Raw genomic sequence first — 21021 nt, forward strand, 5'->3', positions numbered from 1 at the left:
AGACATATGTAGACACAGTATGGACGCAATCATCTGTTTATGAATAGTCCACTGTATAATGAATAACACAATTTCTCGTAGCCTGGATGGTGGAAACTAGATCCAGGGTCTTGATTTCTACTTCCTGAAATAGTATGATTCGATCCATGTGAATGAATGTGTCGAAGCTGAACATGGTAGAAACCACTTGATTACCAGTCAATGATGTTAAATGCTAACAAGTGTGAGAGAAACCACTAGTAATGTCAATGGCTCTCAAAGTACTCAGTACAATCCATGAAATGTGAATAGATGAGTTGATGTCGAACATGTCATAGAATCCTTTGATCGAAGGTAAATGATGCAACCTGTCGTCGAAGGCGAGAAACCTACCATTGAGGCATGCAGATTCCAAGGTACTGACGATTTCTAGATCATCTTTCTAGATAATGAGTTGAAGTTGATAGAAATCGATCCGTCGTAGGCAAGCCCACAACACGAAATCATAGATCAAGTTTGAAGAAATATATTTGGCAAGGACTAACTCAGGGATGGTCAAGATGGATGACAGATATTTTGTAGATGAATGGTTTATTTGAACTGACCTCTTAAACACATAACGACACTACAGATGGTTTGGTGACAATTGACCCAAAGCTAATACCCAGAAACTGGCTGAAGACTTTCAATATGGTTTGATTAACTGTTAGGCAAAGGATTTCCCAACCCAGGTGAACAAAAAGTGTCGTGTTCAAGAGTGGTTGAATGCTTTTCTGAGACACAAAGTATAACAAACAGGTTCATTTTTCTCTCTTTTCCCCCACCATTTCTGGCAAGTACCTCTTTATTTTTGATAAGCTTGAGGAGGATAACATTTGCTTGGTTATAAGCTCATCCTTCGGATGAGTCCAACTTAGTTTAAAATTTGAACTCTAAGAAGGATTGGTTCGTTCCTGTTTGAAATTGAACAGGTCCTTTACTGTTAAATTTTAATAAGTCCAGTATAGGAGAAACTCGGCGTTTTTCAATTTTAGGGAGTCAGAAGAAAAACTTAAGAAAACTCCATGGTTGTCCTTTTTCGTAAATTTGTGTCTCCCAAGCCCGAAAAAGTATAAAATAATACTTGAGAGAACCGCTTGACCATTACGATCAAGGAGTACTTTTCATAATTAGTGTCTTTGATCCGAAAAAAGTAAAAAAGCGACCAACGACACGTTGTTTTATAACCAATATCGAACTTGAAACGACAAAATCCCGACAACCTTTTCATGTTTATATGGTCAGAAAAGAGCTGTAAGAGGACTCTAATGTTTTTGTTGAAAATTATCAGTTTTGCCTGAAAAATCCAATATTCTGCACAAAAACTCAAACATTACTCATACCTGTTTAAAATAAATAAAAATGCATCAAAAAGTTACCTTTTTAAAGTGAAAAATAAACAAATTAAAAATTCATTTATTCAAAAAAGCTTATAAAAAGGGCTTTTGTAAATTCATTTTTACCGTTTGACTTCAGAGTGAGAAAATAGAGCTTTTGGGTAAGAAACTTCCTGTGAAGATTGCGGAAAATCCATCCGTTGGAAATGAAAACCGTCACCTCCAGGTAATCCACATCACTTTAATCTTGCATTTCAACCATTTGAATTTTGTTTTTAGGCTTTCATTTTGATTTTTTAGAGAAAAATTAGTTGAAAAGACCGCTCGCGGGGGTCTGCAGGCGCAACACGCAAAACCTACGGACCCCGACTTTTTCCTACAAAGGAAAGAGCCAGGGGCCCGCACCTGCTGCTTGGGCAGAGTGTGGACCTACGCATTGTCCCTAACTGGAGGGTGTGGACCCCGCGAAATAGGTTTTAAAACTTCAATTTTTTCATTTCCGCCCAAAAATTTTTGAACTAAAATGTTCTAATCCGCCGTTTTTGCAATGTAGGATATACACAATGCTCATTTGGCGGGAACGGGAGCACGAAGATGTGGACCGTGCCGCAATTAGCCCTCAATAGATGCATTGAGAGCATGCAGGCTATTTAAATTCTAGGCCATACCTGGCATGAGGGCCCAAGTAGACTTTTTGCAGTGGTTGGTGGACAAAGGGAATATACAGGACCAGTGTTTCATTATTGGTGGCCAACGGCTCGAAATGGAGCTAGAGGACATTTACTTGTTGATTTGTTTGCCCAAGAGAGGTGAACGATTATCTATATTCGGGACTAGGCCAGGTGGCCAGTCTGTCGATAGCCTCCGACTAGAGTTTTGTAATGACCAAACAAAGGAAAAAGGGATTGATATCAAAACTATCTCCCATCCTGAATTTAAAGTGATTGCATTTACTGTCACCAGACTCTATGGAAGCGCAGCACTGCATGTAGCTACTGGATCCCAAATGCGAATGGCAGTAGATTGTTATCGAGGCACCATCTTCAACTGGTGCGAAGCTGTGTTGGCGAATGTAAAAGGCCAACTGACTAGAGCAAAGAACGGACAAGTAAAAAGATTTGGATATGGTTTCTTAGTTGTGAGCTTTGGTCTAGAGAGGGTTCCGATGTTGGTCCCACAACATCTTTCTATTGGAGCTGGACTTCCCCGAGAACCTAAGCTGATGCGCTGGGTTACAATTATGGCCCATCATCCTGAGGAGGGTTCAGAGGTTGTTCGATTTCCTCCTGAGTATTTTCGTTGGTTGGAGAACCAACTTTTCGTGATTCAGGATTTTCCTTATGCTGGGATGGATTATCGTGGTGATCCAGACATGACTCTTCCACCAGGAGAGTAGTGGGATGATTCAGGTAAAATCATTCTCAACATTTTCTAAGTTTTTTATTTTTTTTTTTGTTTTTTTAAATCGTCCAAAACTGATAGTAAAAAGTTTCAAATGCAGATGTGGGTCCACGATGACCAGCCACTCTCAGGCCCTATGAGAGGAGACACCCAGCTGCAGCAGTACCAACCCCACGGGACGAATCTACAGAGACCCTGACCGAATGGGAAAATTATCTAGAGCGTTTGACAGTAGATATTCTAGAGACTAGCATAGATGATATTCCACTTAGGTTACAGCGCTATGTGATTGGGGTCCCAGGACCTTTCAGGAGGTTCCTTTGTAGGGTGGCCCGAGTAGTGGTTTCTTATCGTGATCATCACCAGTGATAGGATGATCACTTTTGTAGACTCATACGACATTTTTTCTTTTTATACTATCATTTTTGCTGATCATAAGGTGTTTTTCAACCTATGATTGAAGACGATGTATATTTGACACACTTCTATGCTATGCTATATCACTATTACTGGCTATCTTGTAAAACATGTTACGGAATGTTTTTAAATTTACTGTTTGATTATTGCAAATGTCTATTTAACATTCGAGAAGCAATTGCATCTGCTAATGTATTTAAATATCTTGGAATATGCTGATATTCAATATAGTCAAATTCATGTTCCAAGAGACGAACTCTCAAAAATAATCTTAATAACACTAGATTTCTAATGGCATAAACTCTATTAAGCTGTAATACAACGAGTTCAGAATCTAACCTAACAATCAAACTCCGAACCCCGAATGAGATGGATTCAGATAATAACTCAATCACTGCACTATACTTTGCAATGTTGTTCATTGTTTGACTGAGGCTTACCCCATGCATAGATAGCAACTCATCAGAGGGTGAATAGATAACCCAAGCTGCGAAAGAAATGTTCTGTGTATTACGACAAGCACCATCAGCGAAACCAATGTATGTTTGAAGAGACGTCGACATCTGCAATATCAAGAGTAAAATCAAGATAAGCAGGAATAATGATAAAAACACTCTCTAAACTAACCACACTTTTCTAATCTAAAACACACAAGCTAGAAAGAAACTAATCTAACTAAAATCTCCACACCCATATTTAAGCATAATATCTCTTCAGATAAAGACCATTTCTGGGCTTACCTAAAGAGACACCGTTAAAATCTACCAATTCATAGGCCCCTTTCGCCAGCTTTCGCTTAACAACATAAGGACCATGCCACATAGGTACAAATTTTCCAGCCCCTAGCTTATCGTTTGCTTGATCGTATAGTAAGACTAGGTCTCCTTCCAAAAAATTATGAGGTGTAACATTTCAATCGTACTGAGCTTTAATTCGTTTGGCATGAGTTTCGATTGCTAATGCAGCATCACGTTGATTCTCATCTAGCTGAGCTAAGTACAACAAATGTTTCTCCTCTTCGGAAGTGGCTAGTAGTAACTCTATGGCTATTTGCAATGACGAAATTTTGCATTCAATGGGTAACACAGCGTCCAAACCGTAAACCAGTTGAAAAGGAGTGAAACCAATTGATGTTTTTACTGAGGTTCGATACGCCCAAAGCGCTGAAAATAACGTGTTATGCCAATTCGACCTATGAATACCAATGATTCATCGGATCATAATGACTAGAACTTTGTTGATGGCTTCAACCATACCATTAGCCTGTGGGTAATATGGAGTAGAACTATCGTGACGCAGGCCAAGCTGATCTGTTAGTTCAGTCATCATGATGTTTCGAAAATGACTCCCATGATCGGTAATAACCGCTTGAGGAACACCGAACCTAGTAATTATATGATTGAAAACGAAAATTGCAGTTGTTTTGCCGTCTGCCGAAAATGTAGGCATCACCTCGGCCCACTTAGTAAAATAAAGTCGATACCCCACTTTGCAAAAGGACCGACGAAAATTATAGGGTGGAGAGGAGCAGGTGGAGCACGCATCTTTCCATCAAAAATTTGACAATTGTGGCATTTTCGGACTGCATAAATACAATATTTAAATAAAGACGGCCAAAAATAACCAACGCGCAATATCTTTTGGGCTGTGGCATACCCAGACATATGACCGCCACATACTCCAAACTGACAGTCATTTAGAACCTTTTCAACTTCTTCATGAGTTAGACAACGTTGGAAACAGAATCTACCCCACGACGATAGAGTGTATCTCCAATAATTTTGTATTGTTGGGATTGGAAACGTATTTTTCGCCGCTGAGATCGTGAAATTTCAGGCCGAAAAGATTGGGTTTGGAGATAAACAATGACATCTCCATACCATGGATCAAGAGTGCTGATAAGAAACAAGGATTCGTCCGCAATGGGCTCTTCCGCCACAGTTTCAGTATCAGCACGCGGGAAATCACACATCAATTCCACAAAAACCAAAGATTTCTTTGCCTTGGATTTTTCAAATTCCAAGTCAAATTCCTACAGGATAACAATCCATTTGGAATACTTGCCCCCTAGCAATTGTTTAGTCAAAATATAGATCATAGGGTTACAGTCAGAAATTACTGTAGTTTTGCGTAGTAAGATGTAATGACGAAATCTTTGGATAGCTTGAACAGCTGCCAAGGCCAATTTCTCCACATGCGAATATTTAAGCTCAGTCGGATTCAAAGTTCGACTAAGATAGTAAATCACATGTTCACTTCCGAATTCATCTTCCTGAACTAAAACCATCCCAATGGTGGAATGAGAATCGGCGAGGTACAAGAAGTAATCTTGGTTGTAGTTGGGAGGATGCAATAACGGTGCATGGGTCAACGCGTTTTTAAGTGCATCAAAAGATTTGTCAGCTATCTCATCCCAAAATAATGGAGTATTCTGTTTCAACAACCTGGTAAAACCCTTTGTTATCTCGGCGTAGTTAGGAATGAAACGACGTAAAAAGTTTGATTTCCCTTGCAAACTTTGGAGTTAGCGAAGAGTCGAAGGAGGAGGAAATTTGACAATGGCTTCAACCTTCGAGGGATCGACACAAATGTCGGCTTTTGAAACAGCGAATCCCAGTAAACGACCCGTTTCTATACAGAAAACACATTTGTGTGGATTCAACCTAATTCGATAATGCCTACATCTCATAAAGATTGCTCGTAAATGAGTGAGATGATCGGCTCTACGTAATGAATGGGCAGGTAAATCATCGAGATATGGCTGCACAATGTGCTTGATGTCATGAAATGTGTAAGACATAGCTCTTTGAAAAGTTGCTCTGGCGTTCTATAATCCAAAAGGTAATTTGCAATAAGCAAATGTCCCCCATGGGCAAATGAAAGCCGTTTTTGGTTGATTAACAGGGAGTGTGTTAATTTGATTGTAACCAGAAAAACCATCCATAAAGGAGAAAATTTCACTGCTGGCACAATCATCAATGATTTGATCGATATAGGGAGTTGGGTAACTGTCTTTGGGACAAGATAGATTAATATCCCTATAATCGATACATATTCTTATCGTTCCTTGCTTTTTGTTAACAAGAACAATATTCGATACCCAATCCATTAAGGGAATTGGATAAATGAAACCTGCTTTAAGTAATTTCTCAACTTCTGCTTTAATAGCAGCAGCTTTTCACGGATGAATTTGACGCAAACATTGTCGGACAGGTTTAGCATCCGGGTAAGTTTTAATTTCATGAACAACAATCGCTGGATCGATTCCTAGCATCTCTTCGTATGACCAGGCAAACACGTCATGGAATTCTTGAAATAGGGCTTTATAAGTTTGGAGTTCATTGTCCGTACATGAAGCACCTATATGAATGTTTTCAACAATTCCCGGTTTAACTAAAATGTCAATAGGAACCGTTCGAGAAATATTTCCCAAATTTAACTCAGAATCAGGATGTTGTAATGGATTCTGTGGTTCTTTGACATAATCAGTAGTAAAAATAGATGAAAAATCATTTTCAAAATGATCAAGCTCAGGTAAAAACGAAGATCGATGATGAAGATCTTCCCATGGTAAATCATCAACAGACAAAATTTCACGAATCTGCTCATCCGTATGAACAAGCTCGGAAAAAGTTGTTGAATCTGAGGTTGACATTGAAAGTGATTCTCCATGGACCACATTCATTAGATCAATTTCGGTTGAAGAAGGGTCGGAAAACGACTGTACAGCCTGATATGCAATTTCATAGGGACTCAAAGGCATTGCATCACCAAATGAATCCACCTCAGATTCGGAAGGTACGATCCAAGGATCATCCAAAACAATAGTGTTTGATGAAATCATATGAATGGTTGCAGTAGAAGGCGATACGTTAGGAGGAGGAAAGGAAAAAGTTCCTAGTAAACTAGAATCTTTAACCAATCCTACCCCAACATCCTTGTAAGGGATAGTTGTTTTACCAACATGTTGGATACTTTCAGAAGAGGTTGGGTCGGATGAAAAGTAAGTCAGCTGGTCTATAGTTACGATCTTTCCATTATGAGGAAACTTTATAAGCCGAAAGACCGATGAAACAACAGCAGTCATAGCATAAGACCAGCTGCGACCCAAAAGAAGGTTGTAATCCAGAGGGGCATCAACCACCTCCACATCTAGATTAACAGTTTTGCCTTCAACCCCTATAGGTAAATCCTGTAGAATGCCAAAAGGATGGAACCCACAGCCATCAAAAGCCTTTAGAATCGTCGGGGATTGATTGAGTGTAGGAGAACCAAGCGATCTCCAACACTGGATCGACATAATACACGTAGAAGCTCCCTCATCAATTACAGTCCTAAAGCAAGGTCTGTTTTTGACTAACACTGGAATCTGGAAAGCCATTTGATGAGGTAGGCGAGGTGTACTATTCTCTAAATCAAAGATTATAAGGTTCGAGTCCTGAATATCAACAGCTCCTATAGTCGACAAAAGTAATTTACGCTGTGTTGGACATGATTGCAGCACCTCCAAAGCCGACATTGCTGAAGGGGAAATAGCTAAATCTTCAACAATGTTATAATTCTGAGCAGCTCTCGCATGTGGATTGAAAGCTGAATTTCGAAGTATACCTTTAGCGGGCGGTTTGATTACTAAGTCTGGGTTAGGTTTCTTGATCTGTAGCGGATCAGAACCAGGAGTTGAAGTTGATGGGTTTGAATTAGAAGATTCTACTTCCTTACCACCAACAAGACTTTTACTGCCACAATCTTGCGATCGCGTCGCAATCCTAACATGAGACATCATCATTATGGGTTCTTCTGAGGCATTTGAGGAAGAACCGATTATCTTACTATCTTGACTAGGAAAAGGATCCTTCAAGACAGCAGGTGTTTGAGAACCTTTGATGATTTTAGTAACCTCAGCGCGATGAGGGCAGTTTCTTGTAAAATGCCCTTCATCACAAATGAGACAAGGTTAGCGAGGTTTACGTTTCTCGTCAGTAGATTCAGTTTTATCTGATTTCTCTTTCAAATTTTGCTTATTTTTCTTCTTCCCTTTCCTTTTACCGCCGGATTTTGATTTAGCCATAGATGATTCTACGACATGAATATCGGCAGGAATTTCAGCGAAAGAGTCTCCTATCGGGGAATCTGGTAAATTTATAATTGGAGAAGAGTTCTTTGAAGATTTCTTCTTACTTTTGGTGTTAACTGAACCAATCATACCGTCAGCGGCATGAGACCCTGAAGGAGCTGCAGTTATTTGATTTTGTTTCGGAAGGTCGGGGATTTTTTCGTGTAAAGTACTCGACTGCGTGTAAACGAGGTCTAGGTACTGAGCTTGAGCAATTACTTGCTCTTCAGTAACAACTCCAGCCTTAGCTACATCCTTAGTGATTTTAGGTAATAAGGATTTAACAAACCATTCTACTAAAATTTGATCCGAAATAAAAACTTTCACTAAATGTCGTCGACGTCGCCATTCATGAATATGATCTGAAATATATGTGGACGTTGACTGTTTTAATGAAGTTAATAATTCTGTGCCATTTTCATATCTGACAGGCAACTAAAAATGAGTTAAGAACGAAGTGGATAACTGACTAAAATTATAAAAAGAGGCTCACGGAAACTCAATGTACCACTTGGACGCAAGACCAATCAGAGTGCATTGAAAAAGACGTAAGCGAATTGAATCATCTATAATGGAATTAGATGCACACCAGAGGTGATAAGTCATCACATGGTTTGACGGGTCCTCTCCTGATTTACCTTCAAACTTTGGGATATCACTGGGCAACTTATTCAGCATTGGCGGCCAAAACGGAAGATAATTAATCGGATCATTCATAAGGCGCGACAAATCAGGCAAGTCCAAAGTTGCTATAAACGGTAACTGACGATTAGGGTCACGAAAACCCTGGGTCATAAGACCAACCCCAGGAGGAGGATATCTAGGATAACTTGGAATTGGAATCGCATTTGGGATATTATATCCTCCCGAAAAACCAGGATTAACCGGACCGTACTGGGGTTGTTGAGGTTGCTGATAAGTATATCTAGGGTACGGTTGATACTGGTAAATTGGGCTTTGCACACAGGATCGAATTGGTACTATCCCTGGTACGATTGATAAGTGAACTGTGGTTGACTTGTGACAACCGTACTTGGACCAGGTTGTCCTACAAGCATCTGAACCGAAGTCTGAATTGTGGGTCTGAACTGACGTAAAGATGCTTGAGGAGTTGATGCAGGGACAGTAGAAACCAGAGCTGTCGATACTCGAGAAGTAGGTGGGGTAGATTGAACAGAAGCTGCAGTAGTTGCAGCAGTCATTTGAGGCGGAGTTCGAGGCGAACTAGGCCCAGACTGATGAGCTACACCAGGTGCAGAAGTTTGAATAGTAGGCTGGACAGGTTGCTGGGTTGAACCAGAAACCAAAGGTTGTCCATATTGAGATGACAACTGCACATTAGGTTGCAAGATCTGTTGAGATTGAGATGGATCCCACACCATGTTCATTTCGGGGTATGGACCCATAGAATGTTGAGCATATTGAGGACCATAACTGGGTTGAGCATAGGGCTAATAATTCAAAGGTACATTTCCAGCTCCTTGAACAAATGATTGACCTGAAGGTGGTTGGAAACCTTGGGTTGGGTACTGACCTTGAGGTTGATAACCTTGAGGCACGTACTGAAACTGGGGTTGACCTTGAGGTATATATTGATACTGGGGTTGACCTTGAGGTATGTACTGAGTCTGGGGTTGACCTTGAGGAATGTACTGTCCCAAAGGAATGTATTGTCCTTGAGGTTGCCCCCCAGGCGGTAACTGACTACCTTGAGGTTGCCCCCCAGGCGATAATTGAGTACCTTGAGGTTGCCCCCCAAGCGGTAACTGACTACCTTGAGGTTGTGGATTTGGAATAGTACCAGACATCATAAGAATTTCTTCTACGCTCAACGATTTAGTTTCGTTATTACCAGTTGATAGCCCATGTTCAATGGGTTGAGGAGATGCTCCTGAAAAAATACCAGTGAGTGACTGATACCCAGAAGGAACAGAAGGACTGCCATATAAAAATGCTTCCGGTGATTGGGAAAACATGGATGACTATCTCAACATATTCAAAGGAGGATAATAACCTCTAGGTGTTGGATGAAAAGGAACTCGAGGTGGTGAAAAACTAAGACCCGGATTTTCTAAAAATTTGGTCAATGAGAGGTACCAAGCGTCCCTCCTAGGTGGACTGTAGAAAATTGATTCACGCTCCCTAAGTTCTAAAGTTGGTTGATTTTCAGGGAGACTTATATCTTCTTTTGGACTAACAAGTTCTTCAATAGAAATAAGTCCCAAAGGAAGATTTTGGGTAATGATCCTTCCTACCCTGGGTGAACTAGGACCACTGGAAGTTGGAGAAGCAAATCCTGAGGATGGAGTAGCAGCAGGTTTAGTTTCAGGCTCAGAAATTTCAGGTTCTTCAGCCAATTCACTAGTAGAATAAATACTACCAGTAACTTCGGAAAATGAAATTGGTTTGGAAATATACTCTGTTGCTTGAACTTGATAATCAGGATGAACAACTAAAGAAGATTCTCTATCTTCTGGTGACCCAACTCTACTGTCACTAGGAGTTACAAGAGCTCGTAGCCCTTCAAGCTGGCTTGGTGAATACTCGGGAGGTTGCCCCCGAAGTCTACGGGATTGTCTCGGTAATTCAGCCACGATTAAATATTTTAATTACTTCACATGCAAACAAAGAAAATCTCAATAAAACCACCTAAAGTCTCTAAAGAAACAAACAATTGAATCACACGCCTAAAAAATCTAATAGTTCAAACCACACACAAACAGTAACTTTCCATACCAAAAACACTAGTTGGTGATGAAATCCAATGTCGCAGAATTCAATACAGAAATGGCAGTTGGAACAGTTACCCTGACAACCTGCTTAATGAAACAAACTGGCACAAGTTTCTTCACAAAACCGTCTCGAGTGAAGAGAACCCCCCAGAGAGTCCAAGTGAGTCTAGTCGAGGTCTGCTCCAGGTACAGTGGGATCTTCCCTCCACCGTCACCTTAGGAAAGAATCCTATAGATTATGGTCACTATGGTTACCAACATAAACAAATATACCTAGGGGAACAGTCTACGATTCGATACACATGCAAGGGCAGAGTAACAAAGCTCAATCCCCTTGAAGGCTCCTTGACATAATCCAAGTTTTACCAACAAGTGACCCCAGGCCCCTCAACAATGGTCAGTCTGAGGTTTACCGTTTTTAATACGTGTGTATCTGCTATCATTCCCAATGAGGAAGGATTGATTACCCCACTAGTTCAGATATGATCTCGTGCTTGACTCCTTTAAGAGGAGCTTCCCAGAGCATATATGTAACAATTGGAATTTATTTCCTACCGCAAGATATAGCTACTTGTTTGTTTTAACTATCTTGGAGAGTTAATTACTCCCTACTCCAAGATACTAGCCTAAGCTATGTTGGTGATAAGAGCCCTAGAAATAAAAAGATTGCTAGATCAATTTTACTTTAAGCGTTATTTTTATAGGTTGTTTCTTAAGTCAAAAGGTATGGAGATGAAACTTTATGGTGTGAAGACTCGACTCCAAAACACTAAAAATGCACCTAAGATGATAAACAATTCTTTTTCTTCAATGAATTTCTAGCTAAAGAAAGAGTTGAGAATGCAATTCTTTGAAAATCAAATCTTTTCTTCAACATATAAATGAAAAGAAAAACTTTTTTGTCTTTTTCAATAAACTCAAAACGAGACTACTAATTATGCTCACGAAAAAATCCCTTTTCTTTTTCAACACTCAAAAACTACAGAAAACAATTTCTTTCAAAAGAGATTCTAAAATTTCTAGAAAACACTCAAAACTATAAAAAACTATGCTTGAGATCTAAAAATTTCTAAAAACCTAATTGAAGTAAAAGCTTACAAAATTTCTTTTTGAGGACGTTTTACTTAGTTATTGAGCAAACTAAGGACTAATTCGTTCAGAATAACAAATTAATCAAAAAACACCCAGCTATGTTTTCTTTCTTTTTTTAAATGAAATTCGAAACTTTCAAACAAGTTCGTTCAAAGCTTTGCAAAGAGAAAACGAGATATATTTCTCAATCAAAGTCAGATTTCACAAAACAATCAGACTCTTCAAGAAGACCAAAAAGACCAGGGTAATCTAAGTTTTCTTAGGCTTCTAATCTCTGAGTTACTACAAAGACCAAGCGAAAATCAAACCAGGCACGCAAAACTTCTAGAAAATCACCTAAAACCAAAATGCCAATGGAATTCACTTACAAGAAATTTTTGACAGGACACATGCAGATCTGGGCAGAGGCTAAAAAATGTAAACAAATCCTAAGCTTAACTGGATGAAAAGATTTTAGGTTTTTCAAAAATTTGACAGGGTCCGCAGGCTTTCAGTATAACCAGATGCGGTACCGCTCTGTGTAGTAAAGTAACAGTGCGGGGATGTCCGCACTGTGTTACAAACAGAACATGCGGTCCTCTTTCAAAAATGTGAAAAAACAAAAAACAATTCTGAATCGAAAACCTACCCAATCCCACACACATCAGGAAAAAATCAAAAACAAGAAAAATTTTCTCAATTCAAAGTAAAAGTAAAGGAAAAAACCAAAATTCAAGTCCCCAGTGGAGTCGCCAATTTGTCGGCCGGATAAATCATTCTTGTGGACAAGACCGATCTCCCTAGTATCAACTGATATCTAGCGACAAGCAGAACAAGCAAATCTATCTTTCTCTAAATATTGTGATTTATAAATAAAAACCAAGAGGTTTTTTAGACCCTACCTTAAGTCCAACGCTAGTTTGTGGCAGCCACGCTTCGACCATCCGAACAAGTTTCCTTTTAAGAACCTGCAATCACAAACAAGCACACATCAGATAACACCTGCATAGCTAATATAATAAATCATATTCATCATGGTGATCAAGGAATCCATGAAATAAATCATAAAAGATAGCTTATTGAGAAAAGTAAACTTGATTGTATTAACTTTGAACAAAGAAGAACTTTACAACCTTTGGTGCCTTGATGTTGTACAAGCTACTCCCAAGGTCCAAGCAAGAACCTCCTCTACTTTGACAAGCCTCACACTCTTCCCAATGAGATCAAAAAAGGTATGTAATCTCTCTTCTCAAGCTCAATTAGGAAGACTAAATTCCAACAGCATTTACCCTCAAAAATATTAAGCTTTCAACCTCCTCAGTAACCAACCCAATGCCTCATTTTATAGTGCAAAGTAAGGAGGTTACAGGTCCACCTATGAAGGGATAGAGTCCTCCTTCAAAGGGATAAGCTCCTCACATCAAGGGGTTAGCTCCTTTAGGTATGGGATGCATGCACCTTAAAGGAGCGAACTTGCCACCTCAAGATTCCCTCTAGAAGCTTCTAGAAATAACCCAAAGTGAGTTTTTAAGAATGTACTTGCGAATTTTTTACTTTTACAGGGGTCCGCACCCATTACATAGAAACAGAGATGTCAGGTACGTAGGGGACATGACCAGTGGGTGCAAGACCGCAGGTAATGCTAAGAGAAAGTGCGGAACCATAGTTTCAGAGATTTTTAAGGGCTTTCTCTTATTTTTCAAGGCTTGACATGAAGAGCTGAGGTTTAAGACTTGCAATAGAGGAAAGTATGAGTGGTGATAGACTCACACTAATTGCAAAATGTCATGGTGAAAATATTTTGTGTAACATATAGACTCAACATAAGTGATTGATGTTTGAGAGGGAGGACTATATAGACTGATAGGACAACCAACCTAGGCATTGGTACATGAAAGTATTAGTTTATGTGAGTTATGGCATCAAATATTTTCTCACTTGTATTACAGGGCTTTTTCAGCATTGAGGAAGATTGTTACAGGTCTTCCAAAGCTATGGGTAGAGCATGATGGTCTTTGCAAGGGTTGTGCACTTGGAAATAATGTTAAGGGATATTTTATGAGAAGTGATAATAGATCCAAGGGGATCTTAGATCCAGTGCATTTCAGATGTATGTGGACTAATAACATCTTTGAGTGACTACTTGTACTATGTGGCATTCATTGACGATTTCTCCTGAAAGACTTGGATCTACTTAATGAAGACCAAGGATGAGGCCTTTTACATCTTCCAGGAGTTCAGGGCTTAGGTAGAGAACTTGACAGGGAAGAAGATCAAATTTTTTAGGTCAAATATTCGAGAAGATTATACTTCCAAGGACTTCAGTGATTTCTAGGAGGCAGGGATCAAGAGGGAGTGGATAGTTGCTGACAACCCTTAGCAGAATGGGGTTAAAAGAAGGAAGAATAGGTCCATTGTAGAAGAAGTGAAGGTGATGATTCATAATCAATATCTACCCATGTTCTTATGGGCAGAGGAATTTGGGACATATGTTTATGTTCAAAACAATATTCCTTGCCAGATATTGGAGGATAATACTCCTTAAGAGGATTTCACGGGAGTAAAGCTAAAGGTTATTCATTTGAGGATCTTTAGTTGTCCAGTATACATTTGCGTGCCTAAGGAGAAGAGGAAGAATTTAGGACCTTATGGAAAGAATGGTACTTATATGGGACATAGTGAGACTTCAAAGGCCTACAAGAGCTACATTTCAGGACAAAATTAGATTGAGGTTAGTCAAGATATTACTTTTGATAAGGAGGTATACTTCAAGAGGTCCAGAGAGTCTAACATAGATATTGATAGCGAGGAGAAGGAGGCTCCAAATGATGCAGGTACATGTCCCTCTATTCCATTTCATCATCCTTCAAACTATCAAGAGGAGTCAGTAGAGCTAGCAAAGCCTGTGGATCTACCTAGAAATGTTGTTGTGACCAGGAAGATGTAAACATGGCTTTACGACACCTTAAAAGATGCAAAAGGACATGCAGCTTCCAGAGGTACTTTTAGGGAGAGAAGACAACCACAAAAGTACTCCAGTTATATGGAACTAATGAGCCACATCATTGATTTCAAGCCTTCCAATTATGAGGAGGCAACATGCCAGTAGGTTTGGAAGGATGCCATGATGGAGGCACATCAGTCCATCATTAAGAATGGTGTGGGATATAGTGTCGAGACTTGAGACGAAGTAATTAGTGACTTCCAAGTGGATATATAAGATCAATCAAAGTGGAAGATGGCAACATCGAGAAGTACAAATCAGTTTGTGGCGAGAGGGTTCTCCCAGAAAGAGGGAGTGGACTATGATGAGACATTTGCTCCAGTCACCAGGTACACTTCTATCAAGACTATTGTTTCTCTTACTTTTGTTATGGGTTGGAGATTACATTAGATGGATGTAAATATTGTTCCTCAATGGTGTGATTGAGGAAGAAGTGTACATAGAGCAACCTCAGGGCTTTGAGGTACGCGGAAAGGAGTCCCGTGTTTGAAAATTGACGAAGGCTTTATACAGACTCGCACAGGCACCCAAGGCATAGTATTCCAAGATTAATGGATACTTGATGAGTTTTGGATTCAATAAGCGTGATACAGATCTTGGCATTTACTTCATGCTTGTTGATGGTGATCCTTTTCTCTTGGTGTTGGTGTTGGTGTTGTATGTTGATTATTCATTCCTTACTAGGGTAGAAAGGCTCATCATCAGGTACATGAGGGATTTGGCGTCGAAGTTAGAGATGAAAGATCTTGGCTTGATGCATTATTTCTTGGGGTTGGAGGTGTGGAAGAGATCAGATGAGATATTCCTTAGACATGGGAAGTACATTGTTTAGATTTTGAGGATATTCAACATTATGGACTGCAAGTCCATAACTACACCTATGACAACAAATTTGAAGAATTTGAGTGATTCCGCTTTAGATTAGGATTTGGTGGATCCCATAATGTACAAGAAATTGATTAGATCCTTGATGTACTTAGTTAACACTAGGCTAGATATGTTCTTCCAATGAACACATTGAGTTAGTATATGGTTAAGTCGAGGCATGTACAATGGATTGCAACAAAGCATGTGTTGATGTACCTGCATGGAAAAGTTGGATATTGTTTGAGATATGTCTTAGGTGGTGAAGTGAGGTTGTAGGGATATAATGATTCGGATTGGGCTAGGAGTGAAAAGGATAGAAAGAGCACCTAAGGGTGTTGCTTTAGCTTGGGAACAAGTATGATATCGTAGTTTAGCAAAAAGAAAACTTTTGTCACACTCAATACAATAGAGGTAGAGTATATCGCAGTTAGTGCCATGAGTCAGGAAGCAATGTGGCTTCAAAAGCTACTTGTAGGCCTATTTGATGAGGAGCTTGAGATGACCTTGATACATTGTGATAATTGAACTTGCATTAAGCTTTTGGAGGGTCTAGTATTTCATGACAGGTTGAAGCACATTGAGATCAAATATCACTTCTTCTTATACATGGTGTAGAAATGAGCAATGAAGCTCCAATACATATCTAAATGTGACCAAATTGCGAGCATTCTCACCAATCCTTTTTTTATATAAAGGTTTGTATACTTCAAAGAAAATCTTGAAATAATGCAAAATGTCTCCCTTGTCGAGAGGGAGTGTTGATTTTTTTGCAGAATCGGGTAGGCATTCACCCACGCGGTCATGTTGATTTGACTAGTGAGGGAATGATACATTCACCCAAAGAAGCCATGTTGATTTTTCCAAGGGTGAATGGTCCAGGGGCAGACATCTCCCATGGGGTCACGTTGGTTTGAGTAGGGGAGATTGATACCATTTACCGATGGGGCCATGTTGATTTGGCTAGGGATAAATGGCCCATGGTACTCGCATTTCTAGCTCTGGGGTGGAGTGATCTATTTTATAGAGTGGGTTTGAATTGTTTATCTAATCGGATTTTTACCAATTAATGGAGTTAAAAATTCTAGTCTAATGTTGAGTTTTCATGTAGGCTCCATAAGTGAGGGGGTGAAGAAGCACCTCTATGGGTGTCCACTAATGTTAAATCTCTAACAAATATGTGAGAAGTAAATAAATCAACATAGCAAGCTCATTGATCTTTTCTAATGGAGGAGAAAGTTATCAAAAGAGAAATATGTTAGAGATCATCATTTCTATCTATCTTGTTCTGGTTGCATGTGTGAGAGGAGCACGAGTTTGACAGCCACGCGTGTGATAAAGAAGGTGAGTTTGATCAGAGTTGACTAAGATATTGAACAAACTATTTGACCACCTGTTGATGGTGTTGGACCCACCAACATTCAGGGATCTCCTCAGTATGAAGTCCTAACTAGACCTCACACCATTTAGTGTAGGAGTCTCATCCATTATGATGGCCCGGTTGCCATTATCTTAAATATATGCCTTAGCTCTTACTTTTCAGCACATGAGAGTGGTATATTTAGTCTTCAAACAGTGAGGTTCATGTGCCTGGCTAGAGCTTAGTGTAACAAACTTCAAACAACGAGTTTCGTGTGCCTGGCAAGTGCTTAGTGTAACTTGTGTCTAATTTCTTTCACTGCAGAGGGAGAGGGTGAGAGTGAGTCTCAATTCGAAAGGGAATAGTCCCAATTTTGTTAGAGGCACACAACACAGCAGGACATGCATAGCTTCTAGCAGAGTAGTCCACACGAATGTGGTTGTCACAAACACAAAGTGAAAAGATAACACATACAACACCGAGCGGAATATTCCACATGAGTGCGACAGTCGTTATAACAAGTTTATAAGAACAAATTTGTCGAGTGTCCGACGGAGTAGTCCACATGGGCAAGACAACGTTAACAACTGATACAACACATTTCCAATAGCATATGCACTAAAACAACCGAAATAGTTCAACTATCTTAGTACAGGTTAAAGCAACATGCATTACAAGCGTCCAAAGAATAGTCTTACGATTGAATACAACAAGTGTGAAAATGTGTTGGCCTATTAACATGCTTCTAAATTAAGCAAAAGTTCCAAGACACATCTGCACACCATACATCACTAACCTCGATAGCGAGGCGTTGGAGCCATTGCTCGCTCCTCAAAGAAAATACTGCAGGCTCTCAAGGATATGTGGGAGGAGCTAAGGTGAAAAGTATTTTGCATGTACAAATGAGGGGTATATATAGCCAAGGGTGAACTTGACCCTTGTGACTCTTCGACTTCCCTCATGATTGTTTGACTTACATGACTCTTCAATTTCATATGTGGGTCTCTTGGACTTCCACGTTACATTACATTGATTACACCAGTATGGCCCACCATATTGATGTGGCTGAGACAACTCATGACATGACTCGTCATGACAGCGCTGGTATGTTCATGTTGATGGTGGTGTCCATGTCGAGTTGTAGTGCTGTTGAATGATGAGTGTGCTCTTGGTGTATCATAGCCTCACCTCCGCATGACAAACAGTTCAGAGTCTTCGATGGTTTTGGTGTTTGCTTGATGTTTCATATGCATGTATCCCCTTCATTGGTACTTGGCATGCTTCATGTGTTCATCCATTCGTGAAAATGTCTCCTAGCATGCACTCCTTGTTCATCGCGTTTGTCATCACGCCATGTGTCATCCATGTACCTGTATTTGCAATCACTCATGACGAGATGACATCAAATCTAGAAATCCCCTAGTCTACCATGATGCATTATCTTTCGTTTTCAGGCACAGGTGACCAGGATAGAGGACAGGGCTCTGAAATTTTGCAGAGCACATTTTAGGTTGGGATGTGAGGCTAGGTTGAGAAGTCCGGACAATAGTGACATCTACAGGATCTCGCTCAACTAGGAGGTAAAACTGTGTAATTTTTCCGAGGGAAGGAAGTGCGAGCATCAAGAGGCATTGGCAGTGAAAACTACGTAGAATTCTAGAGGAGGCCGAGAGCGGTTGTAAGAGCTTGCTAGAGAAAACTGTGCAGATTTGGGAGGCATTCATGCAGGAAATGTATGTGCAGTTTCCAGGATGAATGGGGTATCGGGCAGCAAATGGACAGTCCAAGAAAACTGCGTAATTTTTAGAGACAGTGCAGTGGCATGCAGCGGGTGCCTGTCACTCATGTCTGCGCAATTTCTTCAGTCAACGGAAGCAGGCATGCTGATAGATTCTATGCAATTTTTGGGAGGACTGAAGCCTGGGGTCACTGCCTAGTTAAATTCTCCGGTTGACCAGCGGGAGGCTTGATGGATAGGCTTGCGGGAAGCGCAGATTGAGATAGATTCTTGGGAAACTTTTGTACTATTTTGGGTGACAGTCAGTGAGTCTGATTCTAGTATTATGTAGTTCAGACTACTTGGGGAGCAACCTCAAGCTCTGCGCAATTCTGGGCAAAAGTGATTTTTCATTGAGAGTTGAGACTGTGTAGTGCAGCTTAGTGGAGGTCTAGCTGATGGAGAGTGGTCTGGTAGACAGATCTTTGGAAAAATTGTTAAGTGTGTGAGCGGGTGAACTCATGTATGCATGACCTTGTGAACACACACTCAACATGACTCGACAACAAGACACCTCAGACCAACAAGACAACATGCTCAGTGTGACTGACTAAAGGGTGTGAGTGACAAGTGTGACACTTGAGATAGATCGTTGAATGAATGTGACGACACTTGCACGACATTGCATACAACTTCATGTGTGAGTGCAACAGATTCTTACATAGATAACACAACTTGTACACATGAAGATATACCTTCAGCATAGCCAGAACAAGACCGCAAGCATGACATTGCAACCAACATGCTAAAAGATGATCGGTGAACGGTCAAGCAAAGAGGGTGTAAAGACTCAACACGAGCTCATGGGATGAGCCCGAGTGTTTGAAAACATCAAGGAAAAACCAAGGAAGGCTCTGAAATTGGATGCAGGCCAAAATTTTGGAGGGTGTTGTAGCCACTACAACACTTGGCAACACACTGGTTGAATACCAACTTCTCTGTTTCAGTCCATTGACAGCACAGGGCCTTGGTCTATCAGGGAGTATTGAATCATTGTGCGGGTTACTTTGGCTTCCCCACTTACCCCATGGACAAACATGGTTCACCTTTTTCCAACTCAGTCAAACAAAACAACAAGTTTCAGCTTGATCACAATGTTTCAAAATCGGGAAGGGTAGTTTGGCTTGCGAGTTTAAAATTTTTAGAGTATAAGTTATCTCTGGTGTTTCTCCGCTGCGAACAGGCCTGGACAGTACCCCCGCGAGTCACGCAAGAACACACGCATTTCTCCACTACCAGCAAGCTTGGTCAGTACCTCGGTGGAGTTGCATGCTTCACCTCTCTGCACAGGAAGCCTTTCTCTTCTTTCACCTTTGTATTTTTTTTTTTAAAAGAGGACTATGCATAGGAACTTATTTATTTTTGGGGCGGAAGAGGGATCCCGAATTATTGAGAGAAGAAGAGGTTGTTCCTTCAGAGAAGCATGTAAGACCTCTAATTTAGGTTTTCTCATTTAGATTTTCCCCTTCTCCGTTTCTACTAGTTGGATGAGCTTGAACACATAGAGAAGAAGACTGAGTACAGGCATGGGGTTTCCCAGTGTGGACACAAGTTCATGGTTGGACCAGAGCTTCCCTTGAAGACGGCTCATATCTTTCCCCAAGACTTCATTGGCCGAAGGTAATAACCAAGCACATATAAGACAGACACAGGACTGGCCAAGTGCTACAGTGTCACAAGACTCTTTGGATCTCAGCCACATACTCATTCAAAAGCCAGAACTTAGTAGAGGGCAACACTTATTGAAAAAACCAAAAATAGCATGATATTAAGAAAACAAAACAAAACGAAGCAAAAATAGCAAAGCAAAGCGAAAAGACAATAAGTAGTAAACAAACTATGTACATAGCGCAGGGCGCAGCCCCAGCTTACTGAAAGTAATGATTTAAATCTTGGTCATTGATAGGAAGGTTTTCAATCCTCCCAT

This window comes from Pinus tabuliformis, chromosome Q, assembly GCF_031772625.1.
Source record: "Pinus tabuliformis cultivar Carrire ecotype Pingquan chromosome Q, CPIR1, whole genome shotgun sequence".
Classification (NCBI taxonomy): domain Eukaryota; kingdom Viridiplantae; phylum Streptophyta; class Pinopsida; order Pinales; family Pinaceae; genus Pinus; species Pinus tabuliformis.